Source organism: Musa acuminata, chromosome BXJ1-8 (genome assembly GCF_036884655.1).
Source record: "Musa acuminata AAA Group cultivar baxijiao chromosome BXJ1-8, Cavendish_Baxijiao_AAA, whole genome shotgun sequence".
NCBI classification, from domain to species: Eukaryota; Viridiplantae; Streptophyta; class Magnoliopsida; order Zingiberales; family Musaceae; genus Musa; species Musa acuminata.
In genome coordinates, this window is record NC_088334.1 from 21597501 (window position 1) to 21605848 (window position 8348).

An 8348-nucleotide genomic window follows, 5' to 3' on the forward strand; every position below is an offset into this window, starting at 1 on the left:
TTCACCGGAAACTCGCCGAAAGAAGCGAGTGACGCACCGAAGCAAGCTGCAGAATATGTCTTAGGAAATAATCGTAGTTAGCACTTTGATTAAGTTAGAAATGGGAGGTGATCCCATTAGCTTAATCTTGGGGCAATTGGGCCCTTGAAGAACTCAAATTGGGTCGAATGGTTCAACCCATTCGGACCCAGGTTGCTGTGGGAGGTGCAACCGCCCAAGCAGGGAGGTAGCACCGCCCAAGCTATGTCTCCCAGCGAGACTGGGCGGTGCAACCGCCCCAGCCAAGAGGTGCAACCGCCCAGGGCTCAGTCTCCGAGCGAGACTGGGCGGTGTAACCTCCTTTGTCAGGAGGTAGCACTGCCAGAGCTCAAGTTTCGAGCTCTGCCAGGCGGTGCAATCTCCCCAGTCAGGCGGTGCAACCGCCTGAGCTCGGTCTTCGAGCTCTGGCAGAGAGGTGCAACCGCCCCTGACAGAGGTGGCACCGCCCAGAGGCTCAGTCTTCGAGCTCTACCAGGCGGTGCAACCTCTCTAGTCAGGAGGTGCAACCGCCTGATCCCGGAATTTCGGGATTTGATCGTTTTGAGCTCCAAATTTGAACTGGGTTGGGGCCTATAAATACCCCACCCATTCAGCACTGAAAAGATACAGAACTACACCGAATTCTTGATCTTTTCTGTGATTCTAAGAGCTCAAATTTGTGTTAAGTCCAAAAGTTCTCCTCTTTCTGTTCTTCAAGTCTTGAGTTGTAAAGAGAGAAGAGAAAGGTTCTGTAAGGGTTGTCTCCTAAGCCCGTCAAAAGGAGTGAAACTGTAAAAGGGCAGTTGGCCTTCGCCTATTGAAGGAAGGCCTCTAGTTGACGTCGGTGACCTCGTTGGTGGAGGAAGCCAAAAGTGGAGTAGGTCAAGATTGACCGAACCACTCTAAATCTCTGGTTTGCTTTCATTTTGAGCACTTTATCGTTACTGCAAACCTCCTACATAGCTACTACTCTCTGCGCTTTTACGAACAAGTTTCTAAGTTCTGTTCTTTCCGAATCTGCATTCAGACGTAAATCGGTGTTTTCGTACGATCTCTACATTGCGGTTTACACTTACGTTTTGATTCTATTTATAACTGCAAACTGTCTTCTGCGCTTTTACGAACGAGTTTCTTTGCAGTTTACGTTTACGTCTTGATTCTGTTTATAACTGGAAACTGATTTCTGCGCTTTTACGAACGAGTTTCTCTGCAGTTTACGTTTACATTCCATTTATAACTACAAACTGACTTCTGCGCTTTTACGAACGAGTGTCTAAGTTCAAATGTTTCCGAATATACGTATTGACGTAAAACTGTGTTTAGACGCAAACTGCACTTAGACGAAATCTGCGCTTAAGACGCAAACTGCGCTTAAACGCAAACTGCGCTTAGACGCAATTTGAGCTTCGACGCAATCTGCGCTTAGACACAAATTGCGCAAACTACGCTTAGACGCAATCTGAGCCTAAGACGCAAACTGCACTTAGATGTAAACTGCGCTTAGACGCAATCTGCATTTAGACGCAAACTGCATTTAGACACAAACTGCATTTAGACGGAAACTGCGTAAACTGCGCTTAGACGCAAACTGTGTTTAGACGTAAACTGTACTCAATCATAAGTAATCTTGGAATCGGCTTTTGCATCAAAATAGTTTCTATTAAACAAACACAGCTTTCGTTTTTAATCACTGAAAGATTTCCGCTGCACTAATTCACCCCCCCCCTCTTAGTGCTCTCGATCCTAACAATTGGTATCAGAGCCCGGTTAACTCTCAAATGGATTAAAACCCAAGAGAGATGGCTTATGCCGGAAACCAAGAGGGCCATTCCATTACACATCCACCCATGTTTAATGGGACGGACTACACCTATTGGAAGACCCGAATGAGGATCTTCCTTATTTCTATGGACGTTGAACTCTGGAATCTTGTCGAGAATGGTTTTTCAAAGTCTTCTCTTCCAATGATCGATTAGAACGATTCGGAGAAGAAGGCTTTCGCTCTTAATGCAAAGGCTATGAATGCCTTATTTTGCGCACTTGACAAAAACGAGTTTAATCGTGTTTCGATTTGTGAAACTGCATTTGATATTTGGCACACACTCGAGGTGACTCATGAAGGCACAAGTAGAGTGAAAGAGTCAAAAATCAATCTTTTGTTACACTCTTTTGAACTTTTTCGGATGAAACCGAGTGAGACTATTAGCGACATGTTTACCCGTTTCACGAATGTTGTCAACGGTCTAAAAGGACTCAGAAAAAGTTTTTCGGATTTTGAGCTCGTAAATAAGATACTAAGAGCCCTTCCTAAGAGTTGGGATCCTAAAGTCACTGCTATTTAAGAGGCAAAAGATCTAAACAACTTCCCTCTTGAAGAACTAATTGGGTCATTAATGACCTACGAGATGACTTGCAAAGCTCATGAAGAGCAAGAAGACATCCTTCCAAAGAACAGGAAGGATATGGCACTTAGAACTTTGGAAGACCACTTGAGAGAAAACTCAAGTGATGAAGACTGTGACGATGACTTGGCACTTCTAACAAGAAAATTTAAAAAGTTCATTAAAAGAAACAAGTTTAAGAATGATACTAAAAATAAACTTGAACCCAAGAAGGATCAAGTTATTTGCTATGAGTGCAAAAAGCCGGGACACTATAAGAGTGACTGTCCTCAAGCCAAGAAGAGAACAACAAAGAAGAAAGCGCTCAAAGCAACATGGGATGATTCGAGCGCGTCTGAAGAAGAGGAGTCTAACACCGAGCAAGTTGCTCATTACGCCTTAATGGCCATCGGAGAGGAGGTAACGAATTTATTAGATGCTGATTTATCTTTCGATGAATTATTAAATGCCTTCCATGACTTATTTGATGAATGCAAGATTATCAATAGAAAATACAAATTGTTGAAAAAAGAACATGATAGTCTTACTTATGATTTTGATAAGTTAAAAATTGAACATCATGACAGTTTAAATTCATGTATCAAATGTCATGATCTAGAAACTTTTCAAAAAGAAAACCTGCTACTCAAGGACACCTTGAAGAAATTCGAGGTTGGTAGCAAGTCATTGAATATGATCCTTGCAAACAAGGGTCACGTTCCAAAAAGAAGTGGAATTGGATTTGTGAGAAGTCCTCACCTAAATCCAACCACCTTTATAAAAGGCCCCATCTTACATGTTCAACACCAAGCAAAATGTAACTTTTGTTGCAAAATTGGACACAAGACACTTTACTGTCCATTCAAGAAAATTAGTCCAAACAAATTGATTTGGGTTCCTAAAGGAACCATGATAAACTCTATGCAACATGATAAACAATGTAGATCTATCTTTGAGGCACCCAAAAGCAAATGGGTACCTAAAAATTATCCTTTCTTGTAGAAACCCACATCATCGCAAGCTAGGAGCAAGAGATGGTACCTTGATAGTGGATGCTCAAGGCATATGACCGGAGATCCATCTCAATTCTCTAAGCTCACTAGCATAGACGAAGGCTATGTTACCTTCGGAGACAACAACAAGGGTAAAATCATTGGCAAAGGAACCATAAGTAACAAATCCAACTTCTTTATTGAAGATGTTTTATTAGTTGATGGTTTAAAACATAACCTCCTGAGCATTAGTCAATTATGTGATAAAGGATACACTGATAAATTCGAATCTAATGCTTGCATCATTGAAAAACCACATAAGAACATGTCTATGATTGCATTAAAACAAAATAACGTATACACTATTGACATCAATGATTTATGTGATGAAATGTGTTTTACGGTTATGAATGAGGATGCTTGGCTATGGCATAGAAGATTAGGTCATGCTAGCATGAAATTAATCACTCAAATATCATCTAGAGAACTTGTAAGAGGAATTCCTCATATCAAGTTCATCAAAGATAATATATGTGATGCTTGCCAATTGGGTAAACAAATTAAGGGTAGTTTCAAAGCTAAGAATCAAATAAGCACCTCTAGTCCCTTACAATTGATCCATATGGACTTATTCGGACCAATCTCTACATCGAGTCTTGGAGGTAGCAAGTACGCCTTTGTCATTGTTGATGACTATAGCAGATATACATGGACCTACTTCTTAAAACAAAAAAATGAATGCTTTAAATATTTTACCAAGTTTTGTAAACTTGTTCAAAATCAGAAGGGTTCTATGATTTCGTCAATTAGAAGTGATCATGGTGGAGAATTTCAAAACCATGACTTCTAAGAATTCTGTGAACTCAATGGATACAACCATAACTTCTCTACTCCAAGAAATCCTCAACAAAATGGGGTAGTAGAAAGAAAAAATCGAAATTTACAAGAAATGGCAAGAACCATGTTGAATGAACATAGCCTACCCAAATATTTTTGGGCCGAAGCCGTAAACACTGCATGCTATATTTTGAATAGAGTTCTAGTAAGACCCCTACTCACCAAAACTCCTTATGAGTTATGGAATAACAAAAAACCCAATGTCTCATATTTTAAAGTCTTTGGATGTAAATGTTTTATCTTAAATGAAAAGGATAACTTAGGAAAATTCGATGCTAAATCTGATGAAGGAATCTTTCTTGGTTATTCTTCGGTTTCTAAAGCTTTTCGTATTTTCAATAAAAGAACTTTAATTATTGAAGAATCCATCCATGTTGTTTTCAATGAGATTTCCGAAATTAGGAAAAATGATCTTGACGATGATGTTAATTTTGATTCTTTGAATTAAACGCAACCCCGTCTCCAACTAGCAACTTGGATGTATCCACTTCCCAGATTTCCTTACCCAAGGATTGGAAGTATGTAGATGCTCATCCTAAGGAGCTAATCTTAGGAGACACATCAAAGGGGGTTCAAACACGATCTTCTTTTAAAAATTTTTGTGCCAACGCCGCCTTTCTCTCCCAAATTGAACCCAAATGTGTTGATGAAGCCATGAAAGATGATTCATGGATTATCGCAATGCAAGATGAATTGAATCAATTTGAGAGAAATAAGGTGTGGACGCTTGTTCCTAGGCCAAATAACCATTTAGTAATTGGTACTAAATGAATCTTTAGAAACAAGCAAGATGAAAATATTATCGTGGTTAGAAACAAGGCTAGATTAGTGGCCAAAGGTTTCAACCAAGAAGAAAGTATCGATTATGAAGAAACCTTCGCTCTTGTGGCTCGATTGGAAGCCATAAGAATGCTCCTTGCCTATGCTAGTAGTAATGATTTTAAATTATTTCAAATGGATGTTAAAAGCGCTTTTCTTAATGGATTTATTTCCGAAGAAGTCTATGTTGAACAACCTCCTGGATTTGAAAATAATAGTCTCCCTAATCATGTGTTTAGATTAACTAAAGCTCTCTATGGTTTAAAACAAGCTCCAAGGGCTTGGTATGAGAGACTTAGTTCTTTTCTTATTAAAAATAATTTCATAAAAGGCAAGGTTGATACTACATTATTTATCAAGAACTTTGAAAATAATTTTCTCATTGTTCAAATTTATGTTGATGATATTATCTTTGGCTCTACGAATGAATCTCTTTGTGAATCCTTTACCAAAACTATGAGTCTTGAATTCGAAATGAGTCTAATGGGAGAGTTAACATTCTTCTTAGGTCTACAAATCAAACAACTAAGCAATGGCATCTTTATTAGTCAAACTAAATATGCTATGAGTTTACTAAAGAAGTTTAATATGAATAACTCAAAAGCTATTAACACTCCTACGAGCACTTCCACTAAGTTAGAAATTGATGAAAGTGGAGAAAGCTTCGATCAAAAAACCTATAGGGGTATGATAGGAAGTTTACTTTACCTCACTGCAACTAGACCAGACATAATGTTCAGTGTAGGACTTTGTGCTAGATTTCAATCAAACCCTAAGATATCTCATCTCAAAGCAGTTAAAAGAATACTCAGATATCTTAATGGTACCATAAATCTAGGATTATGGTATCCAAAATCAGAGAAGCTTGAGTTAAATGCTTATGCTGATGCGGACTTCGCTGGCTGTAGATTAGATAGAAAAAGCACATCAGGTACATGTCAATTCTTAGGACATGCCCTTGTTTCCTGGTCATCTAAGAAACAAAACTCGGTTGCACTATCAACAACCGAAGCTGAATATATTGCAGCAAGTGCATGCTGTGCACAAGTTGTTTGGATGAAAAATACCTTAGAAGATTATAAAGTTCATCTTCAAAATATTCCCATTAAATGTGATAACACAAGTGCAATATGCCTAACAAAAAACCCTATACAACACTCAAGAACAAAACATATTGACATCAGACATCACTTTATACGAGATCATGTTACGAATCATGATGTAATCATAGAATTCATTGATACGAAACATCAACTAGCTGATATCTTTACAAAACCTCTAAGTGAAGAACAATTTGATTTCATAAGAAGAGAATTAGGAATGTTGATGTGTCCGAATACTTAAACTAGTTAAAATTATTTTTCGGACGTTATCGATTACTATTACATGCCTTGGTATCACTTGATCAAATAACATGTTGAAAATTATGTGACAAATGTTTTTAGAAATTAGTAGCTTACTCATATCCGAATGCATGGAAAAGTTCATCTTATTTTCGGTTTGAATGCTAAAAATAGGATTTTCCTGTACACTCTTATGAAAACCTTTGAAAAATGAGTTTCCTCCTTCAAGCAACGAACTATAACATAACAAGGAGAAGAAATATACAATGCATGTCAAGCCTTCCTTTATGTGCTTGATAACCTGCTGGAATCACATCTACCATGCTTTTTGAGAATGCTACCATGCTTTTTGTTGATGACAAAGGGGGAGAAATATATGAATTGATATGTTTGCTAATATATGAATTGACATGTTTGCTATCACTAATGATGATATGATCACTGATGCTGATATGTTTGATGATATGGTTGCTATCACTGATGCTATGATTAGGCCATACTTGCATCACCAAGAAATCTATGATTGCCATATGCCTTGTATCAAGATATTAAACAAAATTGATATGTTTGCTATTACTAATGATGATATGATCACTGATGCTGGTATGTTTGATGATATGGTTGCTATCACTGATGCTATGATTAGGCCATACTTGCATCACCAAGAAATATATGATTGCCATATGCCTTGTATCAAGATATCAAACAAAAATTTGCATCGTACGAACTGATATCTTACCATGTGATGCAATGCTACACTTGCTAAAATATTCGAAATGTGTATATCATGTAATGATATCAAAATCTTGTTTCACAGCTTTACATGTCGATATCTTACAATATGATGAATTGCTACAATTACAATCATTCAAACTTGTTAAATTTGAAAATATATGTCAAGCCTTGACATCATCTTCAAAGAGATATATTATGATAGGAATCATAAAGGGAATATGTCTCTTGAATTTATAAAGTTTTTAAATTCAAGAAGTATGACATATTGACAGGGGGAGTTAAGGTTAACTCCATTATCAATTAATTGTCATCATCAAAAAGGGGGAGATTGTTGAATCTCGGATTTTGATAATGAAGTCAATTGACAATTGTTTGACTAATCAGTGTGTTGAGATAAGTGTGCAGGATTAACTACGATGAAAATAAGACATGCAGCAGGAGTTGCGCGGGAGTCATGACAATGATCACGTTGGGAGTTCGAGAGCTCGACGGAAGTTCGGACAGTCGTCGGAGGTTCTGCGGGAACAAATCCAAGAAGTCCAGAAGCTTGCCAAAGGAGCTCGTCGGAACTTGCCAAGTGGATCGTCGCAGTCCACGAGTTTGCTGGAAGTCCGCAGGAGCATCACCGAGGGTTCATCGGATGATCGACGGAAGTTCGCCGGAAACTCGCCGGAAGAAGCGAGTGACGCACCGAAGCAAGCTGCAGAATATGTCTTAGGAAATAATCGTAGTTAGCACTTTGATTAAGTTAGAAATGGGAGGTGATCCCATTAGCTTAATCTTGGGGCAATTGGGCCCCTGAAGAACTCAAATTGGGTCGAATGGTTCAACCCATTCGGACCCAGGTTGCTGTGGGAGGTGCAACCGCCCAGGCAGGGAGGTGCAACCGCCCAGGCTATGTCTCCCAGCGAGACTGGGCGGTGCAACCGCCCCAGCCAAGAGGTGCAACCGCCCAGGGCTCAGTCTCCGAGCGAGACTGGGCGGTGCAACCTCCTCTGTCAGGAGGTAGCACCGCCAGAGCTCAAGTTTCGAGCTCTGCCAGGCGGTGCAACCTCCCCAGTCAGGCGGTGCAACTGCCTGAGCTCGGTCTTCGAGCTCTGGCAGAGAGGTGCAACCGCCCCTGACAGAGGTGGCACCGCCCAGAGGCTCAGTCTTCGAGCTCT